The sequence below is a fragment of the Pelodiscus sinensis genome, chromosome 6, assembly GCF_049634645.1.
Source record: "Pelodiscus sinensis isolate JC-2024 chromosome 6, ASM4963464v1, whole genome shotgun sequence".
Taxonomy (NCBI): Eukaryota; Metazoa; Chordata; order Testudines; family Trionychidae; genus Pelodiscus; species Pelodiscus sinensis.
This window is the reverse complement of record NC_134716.1, coordinates 91797107-91819409: the sequence shown is the minus strand read 5'-3', so window position 1 is coordinate 91819409 and position 22303 is coordinate 91797107. Positions and strand designations below refer to the sequence as shown.

General features: G+C 42.3%; 1 long non-coding RNA gene across 1 annotated transcript; it reads right to left on the bottom strand.

The window, feature by feature from the left end:
- Positions 1 to 865: 865 nt before the first annotated feature.
- LOC142829943 (uncharacterized) lies at positions 866 to 21328 on the bottom strand. The gene is made up of 4 exons (XR_012904892.1): positions 21078 to 21328; positions 20393 to 20517; positions 4061 to 4218; positions 866 to 2293 (listed from the first exon to the last, which is right to left on the bottom strand). It is a non-coding gene; the product is annotated as an uncharacterized LOC142829943 (long non-coding RNA).
- Between the last annotated feature and the right edge of the window lie 975 nt (positions 21329 to 22303).

Here is a 22303-nt window from a genome sequence, read left to right as displayed (position 1 = left end):
ATGCATACAATCTCTGCAGTAAGTGTTTAATAACCACATTTTTATACTATTGCCCATTAATTCCATTCGGGCTAGTAAATAGTTAAACAATTCTAATTTGTCAATACCTGTGCTAATAAAAGCACCATGTTTAGTTTTTGCCAAGAGTCATGACGCATGGCATCTATTATTTGAGAGTATTTGGACAATTGCTTGGTATGCATGAACATATTCATAAATCCTAAAAGTTACAATAGTTTTACTAGAAATATTATTTTTCAGAAAATGGTACAGAAAAATCCTTAGTCACTGCTCATCATACAGTCAGGAAGTTTGGGAAGGGACAATGAGTTTGGGAAGTTTGGGATTTTAAACTCCAATGCATTACATGTAAGGCAGTCTTTATTAGAAACTAATATTCTAAATATGGCTGTTTAGGGTATTTGCACCTTCCTCTGAAGCATCTGGTGCTGGCTACTGTCAGAAGACAAGATTCTGGTGTAGATGGACTAGGAAACTGTTCTGTTATGGTAATTCTTATGTACTATGGAAAACGAAGAGCAAAAGTCATAGTACATAATGTTCAACAATATTTAATGACTACTTCAATGAAAATCAGGGACACCTCTCCAGTAAACTCTAAATCCCAAAATAAGCTAATTCATGATGATTATTGTTGCAGCGAGAATTAGGCCCATCTCTAGACTCCATTTTCCTTTATTTGAATTGTTAATATATGACACTGGCCTTGATTCCCATATAACCTCATAAAAATGAAGCTAGGTGGGGTCACAATGTTCTGTAAGTTTTCATATAATTCTCACCATGTGGGGATAAAAGTTGCTTTTGAAAGTATGTTTTCACAATATTTGAGTTCTCCTCTTACTAAAATGTGCAAATCACTTCTGTTTATTTTTTGACACAGTAACATTGGGGACATACAGGTTAATAAGCAACTAATGAAGGATGCAACACAAGAGAGAATACATAATTATCCAAAAGTTCAGATGTTTATCAGTATCTTTCCTTCCATCCTATCTCATCTTTTCTGTTTTCTCCAGTTGGATTGGCATTCAGCTGTTCTGCATTCAATAAATGGTTTCAGACCTTCAATTTTCTCTCTTCTGTGACCCTAACTGTGATAGTTACAATTTTACTATGCAAATCGCTATAAAATTATTGTAGGGTATTATTCCAAAAGTTCTTTTCTTCTCCTCTGTCAAATCCTTTCTCTTTTTGTAACCATCTTATGGCTTCCTTCTCTCTTCCCTAGCTTGATGCTTCCTCCATCATACACTCAGACTAACTTTGAAATCGTAATGGTGGAGTTCATCAGTCTCTGGTCTGGTCCTTCTGCTGGGTTGTAGGTAATATGCACAGTTCAAACTCACTTTAGAATTTCTCCTGCCTATTTAGTCCCACATATATCTTACCCTTTGCCTTTTTCATCTCCCGTGAACAGGTGCATTCAGATGTTGCACTGAGGAAATAAGAGCTAGCATTTATTTGAAAAGGTGGATACACTTCAATACATATACATAGGTAGAAACACAGCTGTCTGAGGGCCAAATTCCCTAGGCAGCTAGTCAGATTGTTGACAGTCATAGGAGATAATGTTTCAATCAGGGTTAAAGCTAAAACTCAAAATTAAGGACCATACTGTCTGCTGAACAAGAATCCTCAAGGGATTGATAATGAGCAATATAACTGTATGCATATGTTTGAGGGTGTAAACAAAAACATGGAGAAATACTGTGTGGTGTGGTACAAGGGAGTATAAATAAGTTTAGTAGAATGAAACCAGATTTAGGATGGGAATTAGAAAAAATGTTTGACTAGCAAGAAGTAGGAAGCTGAGGCTTATTCTTCCAAGGAATGTCCAGGAACTAGGAACATAGCTACAAAATTATTGTAGAGAATTATCCCAAAAGCTCTTTTCCATTTCTAATTTCTATAAAACTGATTCACACAAACAATTTAATGATGTTGTGATATGTTAACTCTTCCTATGTGCAAAGGAATCTCTGTGTCCCTGGAATATTGTATTTGTTTAGGTAACGCTTGTTTCTATTTGCTGAAACCTAAAATAAAAGAGATTTTCTTTCACTTAGATTAGCAGAAACTGCAGTTGCTGCACCAACTGTTCTGAGTATGTAAATTGCTGCTGATTCTTCCTAATGAATGCAAGTTGTTGGGGCCTGATCCAAAGTCCTCTGAAGTCAATAGAAAGACTCCCATTGGCACTTGGCTGGCAACTGTGCTGCTTTATCAGTTTTTTTCTGAGGCATGGATTGCCATCTCATGCTCACATTTTCTGCAGAAGATGGGGGTGGGGAGGAGAGAAAAGCCCATTAAGTTTATGGAAATGAGGTATAATTCACATAATGTGCCACCAAGGTTATCACACAAAGTAATCAAACAAGACCAATCAAAGCTACACTGGCATCAGCAGATATATTTTCAAACACTGTTAGTCTCTGCAAACATACAAATGTGTCATTAGGAACTAAAGAAATCCTCATCAGCAATTTAGTTTTAAAAACCCCCACAAAAAGTCTCAGAACACCTGCTAAGCTATTTGCAATGATTAGCACCCAAGTTTCATTTGAGAAGGGGCGGGGCACCTGAGGAATTCAGTTTATGGGAAGGATCAAATCAGCCACCTTAAGCTGTTCTTTTCAAGTTTTGCTAATGTTGCTGAATAGTTTTTAACCTTACAATGATTTTTAATTTTTCTTATCTTTACAAAAAAAAGGGGGGGGGGGAGGGTGAGGAGAAGTTCTTATGAAAAACTCAAACTGATGGCTTAGGAAATGATACTGAGTTTGGTAAAATTCAGTTTCATCTTTCTTTATAAATTATTGGTGATGTAAATAATTAAACGGAGGGGCAAATGCAAGCATATACAGTGGCCTTTTTGCACATCTCTGCACATATGCATTCAGAGCTGTGAAAAGTATTTACAGCATCTGATATATCAGGTTCACAGAACTGTTATTCAAGATGAGATCTCAGCCTGGTAACACATGAAAGTGAAAACTGGAATTCTTTTCAGTTTAATAGAATTCAGTATGGACATTAGCAGTAAACACTTTTATTTTTGTTTAATTCATTATTTCAAGAAATAAACTGGTGATAAGTGTTAAAAGAAAAAAGTATCACAGTAAATGAATCCTAAATGTGGTATTTGAAGGGACTCAGAGCATCAGAGCCCATTGCTAGTTCTTGTGGGAAATCATACAAGATCCTGCCAGATGTTATAATTTATACTCAAATTCCATAATGATATTTTCAATATAAATACATACAGAGACAGGAACATTTCCAGTTTTGAAATGAGTTCCTACATGTTCTTGTTTTAAGTTTTTGCTTGCTACTCTGTTTCATTCAGCTCCAGACAGAATTCAGAGTTATGGCTATGAATCCAGTCGATCTATTAGCTTCTCAAAGGCAGCTCAGTCACAAAGAGTGAGTGCTGGTTTAGAAGTCCCATTTGAAAGTGACCCACAACAGGAGTGATACTCTTGAAACCTTAGGAAAAAATATGTGCTGTGAAAAATATAAAGCTTATTCTTTTTCGATATAAAAAAGAAAGGCTAATTTATTTCTGTCTCCTTAGGGCTGAAAAGCAACAGATGCTTTAGGACAAGAGTTTGAAAGGCAGTATGAAACCGTTAGCTACGGCAGACACATTTACAGTATTCTGTAATTCTAGTTCACAGTAGCTTACTCAATTTAAAGTTACTTTATAGCAATCGTTATTGGATCCTGTTGCAAACAAAGACACACGGTAGCTTTGTGACAATCTTTAAAACACATGCACAAGCATGTATATTTCTTTGCTAATTAGATATTCAGTTTCAGGAAGGAGTCAATTGACTGATTAGGATCATCACCCAAGTGAATGTCTTGTACTGTTTATCACCAACTCTTTGCTTGGCCATCAGCTTTGCTCAGTTACAGCAGGAGTTGACAGTGCAAACACAGGTGGGGCATGACTATAGTCTTTTCCCAGTGCATTAGCATGTAACTCAAGTTACTGAAAATAGAGACAACTAAAGGTACCTATCCTGATATGTACCTGATGTCACAATGAGGACTCACAGATGGCCAGCCTGGGACCTCAGTCTTCTCTCTTTCAGGGGTCTTTGGCTTTTGTGCTGACATGTGCTGAAGGAGACAGGCCACTTAATTCTATTTCTTCTGGGTGAACAACCTTGGTTTCTCTTCTTGGAGTTTCTGGCATAGCACAAACAAATGGTGACTCATGTGTCTTCTGAAGATTTGAAATGTCCAACCAAAATTAATTTTTCTATGTCACCATCCAGTAAGGGGATGAGATACAAGCTTTGGATTTGACGACACTGAGACTGAAATTTTCCAATTTCTTGATCAATCTATAATTGATTTCTTTATCAATGTATATTCTTGATCATTTTATTTCTTTATCAATCTGTATTCTTGACAAATGGATTTGTAGCTAACTTTATCTTGCTCTTTCTCATTTGCCTTATAAGGGGCACTGAAAGAAGCCTGGTATACTGACGAGGGGAGCATTTGGGTAGACGGTGTGTGCACTTTGTTGGATCAACAAGACAGTGGAACCCCTAGATTCAAATACAGGCAGTCCCCGGGTTACGTACAAGATAGGGACTGTAGGTTTGTTCTTAAGTTGAATTTGTATGTAAGTCGGAACTGGTACATATTGTAGGGGAAACTCTAGCCAAACATTTTTTTTAGTTTTGGATAGCATAGGGAAAGGTTAACTCCCCTCTAATGTTTGTTTTGCTGTCTGTTCCCCTGTTCAGAAGATTTCACATCTATTTCTGTCCCTGTGACAAACTCAGGACTAAAGGAGTAACTCATCAAATACCAAACAGCTCTGCACCATGCTTTGAGCTAATAGCTTTATTTCCACACACCACCCAGGGTTCTAGGAGGAGAGTCCTTTTTTTGCTAACACAATGAGGCCAGCACTTTGTTTGTTTTGGTGGAGTCTTTGTTTGCCCAGGGAGCCCAGCATGTATAGAGGGAGGAGGGGCGGAGAGGCTGCTTTTGTCTGCTGTTCGGCAGCCTGTTGCTCAGGGGAGGGGGCAGCTTGTTGCTGGCAGGGGGGGAGGGGGGAGGCGTGCAGGATGCGAGGCCGCGGGGGGGGGGGGGCAGCGGGCGTGGGGAGGCACTTTTCCTCTGCCCGGCAGCTCTGCGGGATCCCTGTCCCTGTGGCCAGCTGCTGCAGGCAGAGGCCAGTTGGAGCCGGCCGAAGAGGAGGAGGAGGTGGATTCTAGGACCCAGGTGAGCGAGCCCCGGGGACGCTGCTGCGCTCCGGGAGCCCAGCATGTATAGAGGGGAGGAGGGGCAGAGAGGCTGCTTTTGTCTGTTCGGCAGCCTGTTGCTCAGGGGAGGGGGCAGCGGGCGTGGGGAGGCACTTTTCCTCTGCCCGGCAGCTCTGCGGGACCCCAGTCGGAGCCGGCCCGAGGAGGAGGAGGATCCTAGGACCCAGGTGAGCGAGCCCCGGGAATGCTGCTGCGCATGTGCGGGAGTTGCCTCACCCCGTTCGTATCTAGGGATCCGACGTAAGTCGGATCCACGTAAGTCGGGGACTGCCTGTATACAATAACTTTTCTGAAGTTCAGCTTTTTTCTAATCAGCTTTTTTACACATCCTGTGTAAAACAAATTAGGTCATAACAGTTGGCACAAGCATCTTGGTACGTATCTTTAACACTATTTGGTTTGCTCTGGTTAGCAATGTACTTCCACAAGTCACTATCTGTTAGCCCTTTGTGTGGTATCCCTGGCTCAATGTGGCAGATATACTTGTTCAAGTTGCAATTTTTCCATCAATATTCTGCTAGCTGATGAAATTCTAGTTTAAAGTTCATATAATTTATAAAGTCTGTCTATATTCATTGATGCTCTTTCAACTTGTTTTAGTCAATTGTACAATGCAAAGTTACTTCAAGAACTGTTGTTTTCCAGCCGGCCAGAATAGCTGTATACATTTTCCATTCTGTTCTTGTTTAAAAACAATGAAGGACAGGACCTTGGTATGTGTGTCTCAGCAGAGTCTGTCTATTCTTAACCCACAATTATATTTATGATTATTTATTCTGTGGTCAAGAGTCCTTATAAACACACTAGTTGGTTTCAGTCCCTTTTATTTAAAGCCTCTTTCTGCCCAGTGGCATTTCATTAACTTGATAGCATGCTTAATTTGCAAACATTAGATTTATTTCTTAAATCAAAAGAAATCCATATGAATACAACACGTTTATTTCCTAACAGAATTGTCAATGAGGTGAAGCCTGCTATTAAAATTTAAAATCATGTGACCAAAGTTGTATCACTTATCTTTGACTTCCCTTTTATAAGCATTTTAATTATTAGATTAAATCAATCATCATTAGCATTGCTATCAATGAAAACAACATTTTCGGGAGCAGTTATTGCTACAAGGGAGGTGTCAGACCTTCTGGCATAAATATTCCTCTCTGATCCTTCTTCCTTGGTATTCTACAAAATCAAAGTCTCTTTTAGGCCACACCCTAAATTTAAGACCAAGGGTGTGTCTACACTGCACCTGGAGCTGGAAATAAGCTATGCAATTTGAGCTGCACAATTGTGTAGCTTATTTCAAATTAATTTTGAAATAGCTTATTTTGAAATTTGGCTTTGTCTACACAGCACTTATTTCAAAATTAATCACTATTTCAAAACATCCATGCAGTGGGGATGTCGGAATAGCGAGCCCATTTTATTTCAAAATAGCAGGCATGCTCAAAAGACACAGAATAACTATTTTGGGATACTTCTGTACTTAAGATTAAATATGCTCTGAAGTTCTCCAAAACTCAGTTCTTCAAATCCACTCACAGGCTGTGTCTACACTGGCGGGTTCTTGTGCAAGAACTCTTGCACAAGAACATGTCCACACTGCCATGTGCTTTTGTGCAAGAACATCCATGGCAGTATGGATGCTCTCTTGCACAAGACAGCTCTGATGGCCATTTTAGCCATAGGGCTTTCTTGCACAAGAAACCTCTTCTGCGCATCCATACTGCCCTCTTGTGCAAGAGTTCTGTAAACCTCATTTTTTGAGGAATACGGGTTTTTTGGAAAAAGGGTTGTTGTTTTTCACGAAAAAGCCACGTCTAGACTGGGTTTTTTGATGAAAAAACCTCTTCCGCAAAAAGGGTCAGAAGAGGATATGCAAATGAAGCATGAGAATATGCTAATCAGTGTTCCATTTGCATTTCCTCTTTTGGAAGAGGAAAGCAGTCTAGATGTACCCTAAGTGAGCACTTAGGTAGGTAAGATGGCACCCTCAGATTCAGGTATACAGAAACTTTTCTGAAGAACTTAAGCCTTTTTCTAATCAAAAGCAATTAGTCAACTTCAGTCCACAGGGGACTTCAAATGAATTCTGAATTGAGATTTACCTGTTAAATTAAATAGCAGACTTCCAGCTTTTTGCTGTAATGCTATTGTAAAAGCTATATTGTCATTTGATTTATCAAGCACTTCTTTGTCCGCCACTGCAAACCCACAGTCAAAAACATTTGATATTGGTTCCAGTAAGTCCCTTAAGCTCTTGTTCTCAGGAGGTTGACATTTTAATATGTCATCTTGCAGTGAATTGAAATAGAATGCTGTGTCATTTCACTGTTTAATGGAACTCATGTTTGTCTGGTCAAAATATTGTGTATACATAAAACTTCATTTGAGAACTAGTGAAGATTCCTCGGTGACAACTTGCAGTTCTCTGACATTTATAAAACTCAAGCACTTAACAGTGAGGAAATGAATAGTCAGGGAAATAAAAAATCTTATACTGCCCAGATAATAAGCAAATACACTGGACCTGATTCTCTGCTCTGTTAGTCTAATTCTACATCATTATGACTATACTGAAGCATAAACAGGTGTGACCATGAAGAATCAATCCCCATCTTTATCACAATACAGACTCATAGAGTCATAGAATACTAGAACTAGAAGAGACCTTAAGAGGTCATCAAGTCCAGGCCCCTTTCTTCACAGCAGGACCAAACACCATCTTTCTAGATCATCTCAAACAGATGTTCATTTAATCTGCTCTTAAAAAGCTCCAATGATGGAGATTCCACAACTGCCCTAGGCAATTTATTTTAGTGCTTAACTACCCTGACACTTAGGAAGTTTTTCCTAATGTCCAATCTAAACCTTCCATGCTGCAATTAAAGCCCATTGTGTCTTGTCCTATCAGAGGTTAATCAGAGGTTAAGGAGAATAATTTTCTCTCTCCTCGTAATTCCCTTTTAGGTACTTGAAAGCTGTTATCATGTCCCCTTTCAGTCTTTTCTTTTCCAGAATAAACAAACCCAGTTCCTTTTAATCATTTTTGTTGCTCTTCTCTGGATCATCTCCAGTTTCTTCGCATCCTTCCTGAAATGTGATGCCCAGAACTAGACACAATACTCTAGTTGAGGCGCAGTCAGTACAGAGTTAAATGGAACAATTATTTCTCGTATCTTCCTCACAACACTGCTGTTAATGTACACCAGAATGATGTTTGCTTTTTTGCACCTGTGACACACTGTTGACTTGTATTTAGCTTGTGGTCCACTATGACCACTAGATTCTTTGCAACAGTACTCCTTCCTAAACAGTCACTTCCCATTTTGTATGTGTGAAACTGATTGTTCCTTCATAAGTGGAGTACTTTGTCCTTATTGAATTTCATCCTGTTTACCTCAGACCATTTCTTCAGTCTGTCCCTAATCAAGTGTGAATTATGCCCTATCCTCCAAAGCACTTGCAACCCTCCCAACTTCATATTATCTGTAAGCTTTATAAGCATACTCTCTATGCCATTTTCTAAATCATTGATGAAGATATTGAACAGAACTGGTCCCCAAACTGATCCCTGTGGAACCCCACTTGTTATGCCCTTCCAGTATGATGGTGAACCATTAATAATTACTCTCTGAGAATTGTTATACAACCAGTTCTATACCCTCCTTATAATAGCCCCATCTACATTGTATTTCTTTAGTTTATTTATAAAAAAGGTCATGCAAGACCGTTTTTATTTGTTTATTTATCTCAATTTCAGGATCTTAATATTATCATGTAAGTGATATTGTTATATAGGAAAATATTTTTTCAACTGATATTTGTCATTTGTCATATAGTGTGCTGTCTGTTTAAGACCATGTCTGAGCTAACATATTCCTGCTCCAATTTCTCTCTTACATTTTGTGATGTATAGTGCCCATGTCAGGTGACTGTAGGCTGCTGTAAGGCATGCTGCAAGTTCTAGGGAATAAAAACATATAGGTTTTGCTCTGTGGAAGAAAAAACTGTAGAATTGTTATTGAGTTCTCCCCAAAGAAGCTGCACAAGCAATCCAGGTAGGTGATGGATAAAGTCTTTGAAGAAACAGAATATAAAAGCATTTCTGATTTTACTTTAGGGCTATGTCTACACTGAAGGCTTCTTGCACAAGAACTTTTTGCACAAGAGTTCTTGAGCAAAAGTTCTTGCTCAAGAGCGCATCCACACTGCCATGTGCTTTTGCGCAAGAGTATCCATGGCAGTGTGGATGCTCTCTTGCACAAGAAAGCTCTGAAGGCCATTTTAGCCATAGGGGTTTCTTAAACAAGAAACCCCTGTTCCCGTCCACACTAGCCTTTTTGCGCAAGAGGGCTTATTCCTCATGGGGAAAGGAATAACTCTTGCTCAAGAAGCCCATGGGGAAAGGACTAACTCTTGAGCAAAAAGCCCTCTCTTCTGACAATCTACTATAAACTTCCTTGCACAAGAATGGGCTTGTAGTGTGGACGCTCCTCAAGTTTTTGCACAAGAACAGCCATTCTTGCATAAGAAGCCTGCAGTGCAGACATAGCCTATGCAGAACTCTGTACAAGAACACATCCACACGGCCATGTCCTTTTGTGCAAGAGATGTGCTTTTGTGCAAGAGCATCCATGCCAGTTTGGATGCTCTTTTGTGCAAGAAAGCTCTGGTGGCTATTTTAGCTATAGGGCTTTCTTGAGCAAGAAACCCCTGCCACACACCCACACTGCCCTCTTGTGCAAGAGCTCTTGTGCAGAGAGCTTACTCTTGTTAGAAAAGAGCATAGCTCTTGCTCAAGAAGCCCTCTCTTCCCACGCTTTACTGTAAATCTTCTTGCGCAAGAGCGTCCATGGCAGTGTGGATGCTCTCTTGTGCAAGAAAGCTCTGATGGCCATTTTAGCCATAGGGGTTTCTTGCGCAAGACAGCACTGTTGTCCATCCACACTGCCTTCTTGTAGAAGAGCTCTTGTGCAGGAGGGATTATTCCTCATGGGGAAAGGAATAACTCTTGCTCAAGAAGCTCTCTTTTCCAACACTTTACTGTAAATTTACTTGTGCAAAAACGTGCGTGTTGTGTAGACGCTCTGTAAGTTTTTGTGCAATAATGTCATTCTTGCGCCAAAAGCCTGCAGTGTAGATGTAGCCTAGGAGTATTGTTAAGGAGTCTAGCATTAATTAAATGTAAGCATGAAGAAAGATAATCAGCATAATGTAATCATATTTCTGAACAGTGAAGCTGAGTGTGATCAAAGGAAAACAAGTCAGAGTGATGAACATCACAGGAATGGAGGTTGTTCATAACCCTGAACTGTTCATAACTCTGAACAACACATTTGGGTTCTTCTTTCAAAAGTTTACAAGTGAACTCAATGCAGCTTTGAAACTTTACTATGCAGACGAAAAATGCTGCATTTGACCACCTTAACATAAATTAAACAAGCACAGATACAGTTTCCTTACCTTATCAGATTTTTTTTAAACCTTTCCCTCTTTTTGTAGTTTACATTTAACACAGTACTCTAGTGCATAAGGTTAATCTTTGATGCTGCCTGATTGCATATTTCTGGATCCAAATTAAGTACGTGGTTGACTGGTCCATTTAAAACTATGGTGTTTGTAATGCTGAGGTTCTGCTGTAGCTAGGTCACTGCTGTAGCTAGATTCATAATACACAGTCCCCTAACACTAGCGGAGTTCCTCAGGGATCAGTTCTGGGACCATTATTATTTAATCTTTTTATTACTGACCTCAGCACTAAAAGTGGGAGTGTGCTAATAAAGTTTGCGGATGACACAAAGTTGGGAGGTATTGCCAATTCAGAAAAAGATCAGGATATTATACAGGAAGATCTGGATGATTTTGTAAATTGGAGTAATAGTAATAGGATGAAATTTAATAGTGAGAAGTGTAAGGTTATGCATTTAGGGATTAATAACAAGAATTTTAGTTATAAGCTGGGGACACATCAGTTGGAAGTAACGGAAGAGGAGAAGGACCTCGGAGTCCTGGTTAATCACAGGATGACTATGAGCCGCCACTGTGTCATGTCTGTAAAAAAGGCTAATACTGTCTTGGGATGCATTAGGCGAGGTATTTCCAGTAGGGATAAGGAGGTGTTAGTGCCATTATACAAGGCATTGGTGAGACCCCATTTGGAATACTGTGTGCAGTTCTGGTCTCCCATGTTTAAGAAGGATGAATTCAAACTGAAACAGGTACAAAGAAGGGCCACTAGGATGATCCGAGGAATGGAAAACTTGTCTTATGAAAGGAGACTCAAGGAACTTGGCTTGTTTACCTTAACCAAAAGAAGGCTGAGGGGAGATATGATTGCTCTCTTTAAATATATTAGAGGGATAAATGCCAAGGAGAGAGAGGAATTATTTAAGCTCAATACCAGTGTGGACATAAGAACAAATGGATATAAGATGGCTCTTAGGAAGTTTAGACTCGAAATTAGGTGAAGGTTTCTAACCATCAGAGGAGTGAAGTTCTGGAACAGCGTTCCAAGGGAAGTAGTGGGGGCAAAAGACCTATCTGGCTTCAAGATGAAGCTAGATGGGTTTATGAAGGGGATGGTTTGATGAGGTAACATAATCTTGGCAATTAATTGACCTTTCACTATCAGTGGTAAATAGGTCAATGGTGGGAAGATAGGAGTTTCTATAGAGAATTTTTTCTGGGTGTCTGGCTTGTGAGTCTTGCCCACATGCTCAGGGTTCAGCTGATTGCCATTTTTGGGGTCAGGAAGGAATTTTCCTCCGGGGTAGATTGGCAGAGGCCCTGGAGGTTTTTCTCCTTCCTCTGTAGCATGGGTCACGGGTCATTAGCAGGAGGATTCTCTGCATTTTGGGATCTTTGAACCATCGTTTCAAGGACTTCAATATCTGAAATATAAGTGAGAGGATTATTCTAGCAGGGGGTGGGTGAGATTCTGTGGCCTGCATTGTGCAGGGGATCAGACTAGATGATCAAAATGGTCCCTTCTGACCTTAAAGTCTATGAGTCTGTAACCGGCTCCCTGGCTCCGTGGGGTTGCACGGGACCCCGGGGGGGGGGGGGGGGGAGGAATTTATCACCCCGGTGCCCCTTTCCTATCCCAGCTCTGGAGATGCCGGCTGTAGTCCTCCCGCCTTCCACGGTCAGTGTCCTGCGGCTCCCGCCACCTCGCCTCCAGTCTAGTAGGCTTCCCCTTCCCAGTGGCTTCTGGCTCTGGCCTCTGCTCTTTGTCCGCGCTCTGTATCTGGCGTCCGCAACTGTGGCTCGTCCCGTCCCTACCTCCCCTCTCCACTGAGGGCTTCCTGGGCCCCCTTCCGCTTCTCCACCTGCAGGAGGAAAGACTGCCGGCAGCTCCGTCCCCGGCTCACCAGCCTTCTCTCTCCTCCCCCCTCTACCTGGCTTTCTGGGCTGTTTTTAAACTTCCCGCTCTGCGTGGCCCCAGCTTCCGCCCCCGCTGGTGTCTGCCCTCCACCTCTGGGTCCTCCCTCCAGTTGGGTTACGTCCCAACTTTCCGGCGCATGTGCGCCTCGGCTATGGGTGCCCCCCACCTTTCCTGGTCCCGCAAGGGTCTCCATCCACCTTGCCCACTCGGGGGAGGCTCGGCAACTTCCAGTGTGGCGGCTCTAGTGTGGGGGATGTTCCCCTGTCACAGAGTCTATGAGTCTATAACATTTTCATATTCTTTTAACATTTTTGGTGCAAAGCTAGGGAATAGGGGGATGTAGGTGGGGTCAGAGCAGTGGGCATGCTGAAGCAATGTAGGGGATGTAGGGTTAGCGAGGTGCAGGGAAGGGAGTGGGGATTAGAAGGTAGAGAGGAATTAGGGTAAATAATAGGTTTTTGCGCTCTGGTATTAGGCAAATGGTTGCTAGGGAGGGTGACTAATGGAAAGGGAAAGAGACTGGAGATTCTTTGGGCTGAGGAAAGAAAGGTGGGTAAAATGTTTGAGACCAGCCAAAGTACTGCAATGGAGCATGTACTGAATTAGCCTTGGTTGTTCTACTTTATCTTTACCTTTTCTTGCCTAGTGCAGATAGCACTGGCTCCTGGAGCCCCTCCTCCCATCAGACTAGGAATTTTGAGCACCTTATTGTTGATGACTTTTTAGCACCCAGACACCTGTATCCTTGGCTATGCTAACAGAAGCCAGAATGAGGCAAGCCCGAAGAAAGCCCTGTCTTTTTAAAAATCCATTAAACATATATGAGGTTAAGCTACAAAAAAGTCTGCATCACAGTTGACATAAGTACAAAAATCATACGTAAACCCACAGCAGTAAAGAAATAGCGACCAGCTCTTCCTAAATCACTACATTATAGCCCATAATGTGTGGTGTTTGAAGATAGGAAAAGAGGACTTAGGACTGAAAGGGACCTCTTAGATTATTGAATCCTGTCCCCCGGAATCATATGCAATCACATCATATAGTCCTGATTATCACATTTATCAAGCTCAATATTATAACCAGTAAAGATGTTTCCCCACTGCTCCTACTGGGAGGTTGTCCCAGAACATCATTCCACTCGTGGGGGGGGGGGGCGTGTCAAATTAATAGAGGTCTGGAATGGTCTTGTTGCATTAGCGGTTCAGGGTTCAGCCACAGCATTACACTTAAACATGATTTTTCCCTTCGTTTTGCAGCCTATGAAAATAGATAAGCATGCAGCTACTCTAGTTTGCTGTGTCTTTTGCTTATCCTCATTGGTGCTGTATAAAACTCTTCAGGGTTAAAATCCTTGTAATTTCTGTAACCTTTTAGTTTGAAGCATAGGAATGTGTTGATTTAATTAGAAATGCTGTAAATAGTCATTAGGGGCAGGTATAATTGTAGTCATTATGTACTTATTAATATTCATTTTATGGTAGTTAACATTATTAATAAGGCCTTAGGAAAAGTAGTGATAGACATGTGAATTAACATATTAAAATAGATAAAAGGGTCTGACTAATGCCAGGCTGTTGCCACTCGGACATTGTGTTGAATGTCCAAGGTAAACATGCATAGGCAATAAAGCTGTCCCTTTTACATCTGCTCCTGTGTCGCCTGTTTCTTCTATAACGCTCTTGGTTAGAAGTATCCTTCTAATTATTTTGGAATAACATCCAATGTGACATCTGAGCTACAGTACCCAGGCACACTGAGGTGAATTAAGAAGCCATAGCTATTTTGTAGCAAAGTTATTTAATACACAGTAATGAATGTCCTACTCTTCGAGGCTTTCTATTACCACAAATGTTCAAATCATTTTCATTTTTAGAGGGAGATTTAGCTCTGCAATACCAAGTAATGTTTAAACAGAGACACTCAGGAGTCAAGGTGCAGACGGAGAGTTCTTTAATGTCTTTGTTGGGCTAAGAAATATGCCTTGTGGTCTGCTTCTGAAAATTCCCTTTTAAAAATATGGTATTATTTATTTTACCTTTCTACCCTCTGAAAACATCCACCAAAGTTTGCACAGTCATGGAATGATGAACTTTTCTGTTGGTATATTCCCTGATCTGAAGTAGTGGACAAAGATTGGGCATTCCATATTCCTAACACTGTACATGAAACCCAAATCTTTAAATACCTCAGTTGACCTTGGGCACATCTGTCAGCTGGATCACATGCATTCTATATATTATCATGTATACTCTCGCCACAGAAGCAACCCCTATGTGGACTGCTATATACTAAATGTGTCTCCCACTGGCCAATAGCTATTCAAGATAGCCATTTTCCATCATGTGATTATGCTTTCTTACTGAGTGAGCTGTAGATATTAGGATAGCTCCTTCCAGATGTAAAGTCTTCATAAGCTGGGAAGAGGGTGGGGGATCTCACCAGGAAAGAACCAGCACCAGGCTCAAGTCTAGTTCAGGCTCTTGCCACAGGACACAATGTATTCAAACACAAAACTCCAAAGTAACCCAAAATGAAGTGACTCCCTTAACCACAGGAGGCTGCAGTCTCCAGGGACCATTCACTTTGCCTCTTTTAGCCCCCAAAAGAGGACATGCCTCTTCCATCTGCTGATTGACATGAGAGGTGAGCAGCCAGTCCAAAATATTCTGCTATGATTCATCCTCTCATGGTCTCCTGCTTCATCTTAGTTCTTCAGCCACTTACATATCTCAGGAATAACGTTGTCCCCCTCATCTGTAGTTATGAAAGTTTGCTGACCAAACTCAGCCCTCTAACCTCTGCATGTAATTTGTGTCAGTTTTATTCTGGGCACTGGGAGCAATGGAGTTGAATCATAGACTTGTAGCATGAATTCCTTTAACAACTAGGGGCTGTCTACATTAATTAGTCGTCTGCAAGGTGGTGCATGAATCTGCTCTCCACTAGCCTGCCACAGATTAACTGTCCATATGGATCCTGTTGATGTCTATTAACAATTCTTAAATGTGCTTTGATCTAGTAATCTTTGAAATGGGATGAACTGCTAATGCACACCTGCAGTTTTCCACCTGGGCAATTAATTCATAGCAATTAATAAACTGATTCATACTCCAGTTTGCTGTCAAATAAATGTTTGTGTAGACGAGCCCTTAATCTTGGACTCTGGCTCACCATATGTTTTTCCAGAATATACCCCACTGCCACTTGGACCTCTTGAGATTGTTGGCAACAAATGTGCAGGACTGAGTTTTCAGGAAAGTATTGCTGGGAGAATTTGGTTGGATAGAGACAGAGAGAGAGCCCAGTAGAGCCAATGTTAGAGCAGTTGGGGGCATTCATGTGGGATGTGGCAGACTCAGCTCTAAGCCTGAACTCTGCCAGATCAGATCAGAGACTTGATTGATTTATGTAGCCAATCTCTGTTCCCTCCTCTGTCCAAGTGAATATTTAATTATTTATACGAAATTGAACAATTCCAGCAGGAGAGAGTGAGAGAAACCGATTCTGCAGCTTGGTGGCTGAGGCACTCAACTGTGTTGTGGGAGCCAATGTTCAAATCTCTGGTCTGCCGTGGGCAGAGTGGGTCTTGAAACACTTTTCCACATTCCAGGTGGCTGCCCTAACCCTTGGGCTATTGACTATTCTGGGGCATGCATGCTCTGGGTTTTGTTTGTTTGTTTTTGTTTTGTTTTTTTTCACAACAATTTTTGAAAGGTTTTGATTTCAAAATAAATGCTGAACCCTTGAAATATTTGGATAAACAGAATTTTTGTTTTCTGCCAAGCCCTAACTGCAGAATTGGGGCCTATGCCTGTCTTAATTATAGAGCTACTTTATTAATACGTGGAAGCACATCTCTCAGAATTTACAAAGGTTGTTTGCATTTTGGGAATTCTTTCAGTGCGTTGAGGGATTTGTTCAGAATAGACAATTATCTTTTGTAAAGGAATTAGAAAACGTTACATCGGGAAAAATTTAAAAATTGGATATTTATTATTTTAAAAGTATAGGATAAAGTTTTAAGTTTCTTGTCTATGTTTAATTATGTTTGTAAATAAGAAGCAGCAATAGACAATTAGTATTTAAAACAGAAACTTGGTAGGCAAACTGCAATCTGATGGTGAAAAGTTTAGTTAGAAAAATACTTTTGAAGTTGCATTTTTGTGAAGCAATGACTAAATACAGGAAGAAGTTTGGCTTGTTTCAAGTATGTATTCTCCAAAGATGTTCCAACTGCTCTTCATAATTATTTTTCCAATTAAGTGTTACTTTGCATTTGCATAGGTATCAATATAAATTATGTATGGGGACACTATTGATACATTATGAGAAAATGACCAAGAAACTATGAGCGACAATGAGAAGGAATTATGAAAAGTTGGCTCCGGAGAAATGAAGTTTATTTTCACTAGTTTTAGCATCATTAAAACATTTCAAAAGTAAATGGATCTAAGTTTAATGGAGATTAGATTTTAAAGATTTTTTCTAAGTTCCCTTACTGGTTATTAATCACTTTTATTAGATATACTGGTAAAGTCATAACATGAGGCATCCTATGGCAATGGGTAATTGTCAAGAGAAAGATGACATCAGTAGACTTTTTAGCAACAAAATGAAATATTGCAGACCCCAGATTATGACCGTAGGTTAGTGCATTCTACAATTCCATGATCACAGAAAATGCTACTATGTTTTGCTCTGTAGAAACAGCAGCATATACTGTCAGTGTGAGATACTTTTATTTTGCTATAGAAGAAATAACAAAAAGTATAGGTATGGCCTTAACTTTAGTAATTCTTGCTTTGCAGCTTTAACATTTGCTTACGGTAGCTTTTAGCATGGAAGACACTACTTTGGTAGTAGTTTTACATTAGAGCCAGCTGGTCAACCAGAGTAAACCAGCACGACTCTAACTGTGTCAGCAGAAAGATGGCAATAGAGTGTTGCTGAGAATCTCGCCCCATGTCATTTTTTAGTAGTGTGAAACATTCTATTAATACTCAAAGATCGTAATGCCCACCACATTTTCTAGCTATTCAAACAGGATTTGGCCTTAGTATTAGCTCAGCCTAATGTATAAGAAAGCCACCATCTACTTAATAAAATGTGTGTCCTTTGCATTTCCTACTAGAGCTAAGATGAAGAACATTTAATTGTCCTCTGTTGAACACTATGGCCATTCTGCAGTTAGAAAATGAAAAATAATGCATGATAATGATGATCACACATTTGTATTGGTGAACCTATTCACACACTTGGGGTATGTCTACACTACCCCCCTAGTTCGAACTAGGGGGGTAATGTATGCATACCGAACTTGCTAATGAAGCCCGGGATTTGAATTTCCCGGGCTTCATTAGCATAAAGCCGGCGCCGCCATTTTTAAAAGCCGGCTAGTGCGAACCCCGTGCCGCGCGGCTACACGCGGCACGGACTAGATAGTTCGGATTAGGCTTCCTAATCCGAACTATCTAGTCCGTGCCTCGTGTAGCCGCGCGGCACGGGGTTCGCACTAGCCGGCTTTTAAAAATGGCGGCGCCGGCTTTATGCTAATGAAGCCCGGGAAATTCAAATCCCGGGCTTCATTAGCAAGTTCGGTATGCATACATTACCCCCCTAGTTCGAACTAGGGGGGTAGTGTAGACATACCCTTGGATATTGTGTTAAGATATAGAACTGTCTTTCCCACTTCATAGTCCCAAAATGTAGAATTAAAATAAATGGTTCATTTTATTACTTCACCCATCAGCCATTGTTTATTTTAGTGCTTTGAATGGCATCAGAGTTTTGACTGGGTGAGGCTAAAAATGGCTTATATCAAGGGTGGGGAACCTAAGGCTCAGGGGCTGGATGCAACCCCTGGTTTGTCTGGATCTGGTCCCCCCAGCATTGGGTAACCCAGGTTGGTGCTCTAGCCCCCCTCCAGCTTCTCACTCTTGTGGGGCCTATAACTGATTTTTGTGTGGTCAGTAGCCCCCAATACAAAAAAGGTACCCCACTCTGGCTTATATGTATGCATAGAAGTTGTAATCTCACCACAGTACAACCTTCCTGTCATGGAGGAACACAGATAGATCTAACTTTGGAAAACTGTCCAAATTCAGAAAAGAGCCTATTTTTATCAAGGATTCATCCATTCTAGAAAGCTGTTTTACTATTTGTTTTGTAAATAATATCATGATACTAAAGCCCTCAACTTTATTGCCACTTTGTAACTTCCTATGAAATCAGTCTCTTTTCTCATACACTGAAGATGTCTGTTTAGCCACAGACTACAGGTACCAAATGAGCAGAGGGAGTGCAATTATTCCATACACTGCCCAACCATGTGCGTTGCAACATCACCTTGGAGGGATCATCTCTGGGAGTGAGGGCTGGTTTATTTCTCTTCATATTCAGTTCTTAACCTCTCTGAGAAACTGTCAACAAGAATTAAGTGCCAAATGTGGATATTGACTACTAAACTATCCAAGGCTAAAGTGTCTGGCTAACCTGCTTCAAAAATTAGATCACAAATAGTTTGGACCTATTGTGATGCTTTTGTTGTGGCTCTTGTAACACACTATTGTGGCTTTGCAGACAGTGTGCTTTCTCATTCTTGTTAGCTGCTGGAATTGCATGCTGGCGCACTTTAACATCTGGTACATCTTCTGGTTACTTCCATCCTGGGTCGCATTCACTCTTTTGAACTATATGTGCAACACTCTCTAAAATATTGCTATTACAAGACTTGTTTTGATGCTTATCCAAATCAAACCTCCACATCTTGCCTATCACTGCTAGGAATTTGACATAGATTGTAAAAGAGAGAGCTGGAATTGATTTTACGACTTGCTACACATCATATATATAGACTGAGTGAGTAGCGTTATTTTCAATCCCTCTGCACATTCACATACACCTATCAATCAGAGGACTAGTTGTTCCAAAATGTCACTGTTCTCTTGTTTTTGTACTCTCCAATACATGTGGATACTGATTTACTGTAGATGGCTTTGTATCTAAAGAGATACCATAGTCGCTCTTTGCTGCAGAAGACAGTTGTAATATCTTTGGGTATTGCTAGACTACAGAGTTTTGTTGGAAAAACGGCCATTTTTCTGAACAAACCTGAGTTGCACCTACAAGTAAATCAAAAGAACAGAGATGTTTTTCTGATGTTGGTAATCCTCTTTCTACATGGAAGAAACCTTTTTCCAAAAGAGCTCTTTTGGAAAAAGGTGTGTGTGGACGGAGAAAAAGAAGTTCTTTAGAAAGAAGAGGAAGGAGGAAAAAGCACAAGTGCCCTGGTGGCCCACTCAATCCACAGTAATCATTGCTTACATATGAAATAGCGTCCATTCAGTGTGACACTATCTGTCGAAAAAGCAGATCGCTTTTTCAGTGGGCTTTTGTGTGTGGACACGCTCTTTTGGAAGAAGTTTTTTTGGAAGATCTCATCTGAAATAAGGGTCTTCCGAAAGAAGCCTGCAGTCTAGACATAGCCTTTGAGTACCACATTGAGTCAGCACAGACCCCAGCTATACAGTCTCCCCAGCCATTAGCACTGCTTGCTCTTTTGGTGACTGAAGATGACTGCAAACCCTTTCTGGCAAAGGAAAGTTGCAACTGCCTTGTGAACAGCAGGCTTCCCCTTTGGAGCCCTGTATTATATCTTGTGGTGCAATTCAGAGTAGTGAGAGGTTAGCATTACCTGCCTGGTAATCCTGGTGCAGTAAATGCTCTTCTGTTGTAGCTCGTAGCCTGGACACCAAGAGCTAGCAGACAGGCATGTGGTTCCCGGAGTGTCTGTGAGCTGACCAGCCCTGGTTCAGCATTCTGCAACAAAACAACCCCAGCTGGGTTCCACAGCCTCGGTTACTTCTTGTAGAGTGATCCCAACATGCCTCCAGTCTGAAACATCCCCAAAACCATCTGTCCTGAAACATCCAGCCCTTTCCAGAAGCTCTCATGGAATTAAAAAGATGTATCGCTACCTTAAAGATATAAGGCACAGCTAATCTCTCTCTATTTAAAACAAATTGTCCAGTGTTACCCTGTCCCCCAGCCTAAGCAGAGTCCCCAGAAAGGGAACAGTGCTCCTGGCTCAAAGTTCCCCTGGCTCCTTGTGACGGGGCGAACAGGCCCGGCACTGCAGGGCTGGGAGTAGCCCAGGCCCAGCTGGCTGAGAGGGCCCCGCCCTTCCGGCCCTGCTGGGCATGCTCCCAGCAGAGGCCAGGTATAAAGGCAGAGGGAGCCCAGCAGGCAGGAGGACAGCTGGGGGAGGGAGGAGACCAAGCCAGGCCAGTGTTTTTGCAGCCGCTGGGACCAGAGCCGCTGCCAGTGCTGGACCCTGACACCAAGGAAGTGGACCCCGACTCCAGGAGATCGGAACGTACCCACAGCCCCAGCAGGTCCTGCCTCAGAGGCCAATGGGGCCCCAGGGAACCAGGGCGTGGTAGGAAGCAGCCCAGGGCAAGGAAGACAAAGTTTGGCTCGGCCTGTATCGGCCGGATTCCCCGCCGAGCCGGCAGGAGCCACAGACCCTGCCTCAAGGGCCCTGGGCTGGGACCCGGTGGAGAGGGAGGGCCCGGGTCCCCCTACCACGCAGGCCCTCCCCTGGATAACCAGGCCTGGGGCCGGGAGAGGCTCCCCAGAGGCACTAGGCCTTTGATACCGTATATCCCCTGATAGAGGGGCCGGAACTTCTGGTGACTTTGGGGTGCGGTACGGGCCCGGACTGAGACGCGGGTCAGTATAAGGGGGTCAGCAGCCCCCGTCAGGGACGTGCCCCATGACACTCCTCGGGGGGCACCATGGGCTCCCCGCTGGCCTCCAGCTCCCCTGCAGGAGGACCAGGGGGTGGAGGCAGAGGCTCCTCACTGCACTTTGGGGCTCCAATGCTCCAGGACCCAGTGGGGAGTCGCTGCCTTTGCCTGACCCATGCTCAGGCCACTGCCTGCCTGGCACTCCAGCCTCAAACCCCTCCCCACAAGATTACAGCGCCAGCACCTGCTTCCTGTGGAGGAGTGGGGAGAGGCGAGAGGTCCGAGACTCTGCGCTAGATCCGACTTGTGGGAAGCACACGTGCTGTTCCTTTCCTCCCCACAGGAGCGCATGCGTTTCCCTGCAAGCCAAATCCAGTGAGCCTCAGGGTTTCCTCCTCTCCCCCCACCCTCAGAGGAAGCCAGTGCTGGCACTGTAATCTTGCGGGGGTTGGGGGTTCGAGGCTGGAGCACCAGGCAGGCTGATGAGTATTATTTTCTTCTGAAAAGCCAACAACAGGCAGCACTTACAGGTGTTATAAGCAGGCCTGATTATGGTGGTGGGGAGCGGGGGCAAAGAGGGCAACTGCCTCAGGAACCAGCAATTCAAAAGGGCCCTTTAAATCATTGTCAGAGCTCTGGGCAGCTCTGTGAGTGGGGATTAGAGGGCACAATGCGGTATGCTCCAGGCAGCGCTGAAGGCTGCCTGTCTCAGCCTTACCCTTTCCACCTGAAGCCCTGCCCCTTCTGGGAGCATTGAGCCAGCCCCCTACACCTTGCCCAGGGGCCTGGTGAATCTGTCGACCCAACTGGTTACAAGCTTAAGATTATAGCAATTAAATTCAAAGTCAGTCCATATG